Source organism: Oncorhynchus keta, chromosome 8 (genome assembly GCF_023373465.1).
Source record: "Oncorhynchus keta strain PuntledgeMale-10-30-2019 chromosome 8, Oket_V2, whole genome shotgun sequence".
Taxonomy (NCBI): domain Eukaryota; kingdom Metazoa; phylum Chordata; class Actinopteri; order Salmoniformes; family Salmonidae; genus Oncorhynchus; species Oncorhynchus keta.
Window position 1 is genome coordinate 49,894,145 of NC_068428.1, and position 2,855 is coordinate 49,896,999.

General features: G+C 37.3%; 1 protein-coding gene across 25 annotated transcripts in view; it reads right to left on the reverse strand.

Moving 5' to 3' along the window:
* Positions 1 to 215: 215 nt before the first annotated feature.
* LOC118379708 (dihydroxyacetone phosphate acyltransferase-like) overlaps positions 216 to 2,855 on the reverse strand; it is a 45,826-nt gene continuing 43,186 nt past the window's right edge. For all 25 annotated transcript variants that reach the window (XM_052524713.1, XM_052524690.1, XM_052524684.1 and 22 more), the window contains one exon: positions 216 to 815. The gene's annotated coding sequence lies outside the window, so the exon portion shown is untranslated. The remainder of the gene's footprint in view (positions 816 to 2,855) is intronic.

The window sequence follows — 2,855 nt, forward strand, 5'->3', positions numbered from 1 at the left end:
ACTGTCTGTTACTGTCTGTGAATACTGAACACTGCCTGTTACTGTCTGTGAATACTGAACACTGCCTGTTACTGTCTGTGAATACTAAACACTGCCTGTTACTGTCTGTGAATACTAAACACTGTCTGTTACTGTCTGCCAGGTCAAGCATCGAGATGCTACTTCGAGGCCAACATGAAATATACAAACATGAAATGGGGAACAGTCTTTGCAATAAGGTGACATTCATTTTATTAAAGAATTCTTCTTCTTCTTCAAAAAAAAAAAAGAACAAAGTGGAAATCAAATGTAAAAAACATTACAATTCACATGTTGATATCTGATAAGTTTTTGCATATATTATATTTATTGATTGGTATGATGAATTACATTGAAATCTTGAACTCACCCACTCAGACCGTGTGTATTGACTCAGTGGTTACACTGCCATCTAGTGGCCTCCAGCGGAAGTGTCTGGAGTCTAAAAAAAAATTAACTTCACTGATTCTACTAGATCCTGACAGCAGCTCCACACGTAATGGATCGGTAGCACTCACTCTAAGTAAGGCCAGCTCTATAATTAGAACAGCTATAGTGGACACAGCTTTACAGTTCAGTTGATTATCGTGTGAAAGTTCAGGTCAGTCAGCATCTGGATGTTGAGCACAAGAGGACTCAGCGCTTCGGCTCTAAGACGCTGTATGAATACAGGCACAGAGTTGGGTTGGAGACAGGAAGTGAAGAGACATGTTTGGTCCAGTCTGTGTCTGTCTGGTCTGCAGTCCTCCAGGGTTAGAGCCTGGGGTTAGGGGCGGTCTGTACCGGCAGTCTACCCGCTGGAGGGGGGAGACAGGCGAGAGAGAGGAGAGACAGGCGAGAGAGAGGAGAGACAGGCGAGAGAGAGGAGAGACAGGCGAGAGAGAGGAGAGACAGGCGAGAGAGAGGAGAGACAGGCGAGAGAGAGGAGAGACAGGCGAGAGAGAGGAGAGACAGGAGAGAGAGGAGAGACAGGAGAGAGAGGAGAGACAGGAGAGAGAGGAGAGAGATCGAGAGAGAGGGGAGAGAGCGGAGAGAGATCGAGAGAGAGGGGAGAGAGCGGAGAGGAGAGAGAGCGAGAGGAGAGAGAGCGAGAGAGGGGATAGAGACGGGAGAGAGATCGAGAGAGAGGGAGAGAGCGGAGGAGAGATCGAGAGAGAGGAGAGAGAGCGGAGAGAGATCGAGAGAGAGGAGAGAGAGCGGAGAGAAATCGAGAGAGAGGGGAGAGAGCGGAGAGAGATCGAGAGAGAGGGGAGAGAGCGGAGAGAGATCGAGAGAGAGGGAGAGAGAGGAGAGAGATCGAGAGAGAGGGGAGAGAGCGGAGAGAGATCGAGAGAGAGGGGAGAGAGCGGAGAGGAGAGAGAGCGAGAGGAGAGAGAGCGAGAGAGGGGATAGAGACGGGAGGGAGAGAGAGACAAACACCAAACTGAAACCATTAAATTCTACTGACTGCAACTTTAGCAGAGAGTATGTATACAGTATATTTATCATTACTATAGCAGAGTATGTATACAGTATATTTATCATTACTATAGCAGAGTATGTATACAGTATATTTATCATTACTATAACAGAGTATGTATACAGTATATTTATCATTACTATAGCAGAGTATGTATACAGTATATTTATCATTACTATAGCAGAGTATGTATACAGTATATTTATCATTACTATAGCAGAGTATGTATACAGTATATTTATCATTACTATAGCAGAGTATGTATACAGTATATTTATCATTACTATAGCAGAGTATGTATACAGTATATTTATCATTACTATAACAGAGTATGTATACAGTATATTTATCATTACTATAACAGAGTATGTATACAGTATATTTATCATTACTATAGCAGAGTATGTATACAGTATATTTATCATTACTATAGCAGAGTATGTATACAGTATATTTATCATTACTATAACAGAGTATGTATGCAGTATATTTATCATTACTATAGCAGAGTATGTATACAGTATATTTATCATTACTATAACAGAGTATGTATACAGTATATTTATCATTACTATAGCAGAGTATGTATACAGTATATTTATCATTACTATAACAGAGTATGTATACAGTATATTTATCATTACTATAGCAGAGTATGTATACAGTATATTTATCATTACTATAACAGAGTATGTATACAGTATATCATTACTATAGCAGAGTATGTATACAGTATATTTATCATTACTATAGCAGAGTATGTATACAGTATATTTATCATTACTATAGCAGAGTATGTATACAGTATATTTATCATTACTATAGCAGAGTATGTATACAGTATATTTATCATTACTATAGCAGAGTATGTATACAGTATATTTATCATTACTATAGCAGAGTATGTATACAGTATATTTATCATTACTATAGCAGAGTATGTATACAGTATATTTATCATTACTATAACAGAGTATGTATACAGTATATTTATCATTACTATAGCAGAGTATGTATACAGTATATTTATCATTACTATAGCAGAGTATGTATAGCAGAGTATGTAGTATATTTATCATTACTATAGCAGAGTATGTATACAGTATATTTATCATTACTATAGCAGAGTATGTATACAGTATATTTATCATTACTATAGCAGAGTATGTATACAGTATATTTATCATTACTATAGCAGAGTATGTATGCAGTATATTTATCATTACTATAGCAGAGTATGTATACAGTATATTTATCATTACTATAGCAGAGTATGTATACAGTATATTTATCATTACTATAGCAGAGTATGTATGCAGTATATTTATCATTACTATAGCAGAGTATGTATACAGTATATTTATCATTACTATAGCAG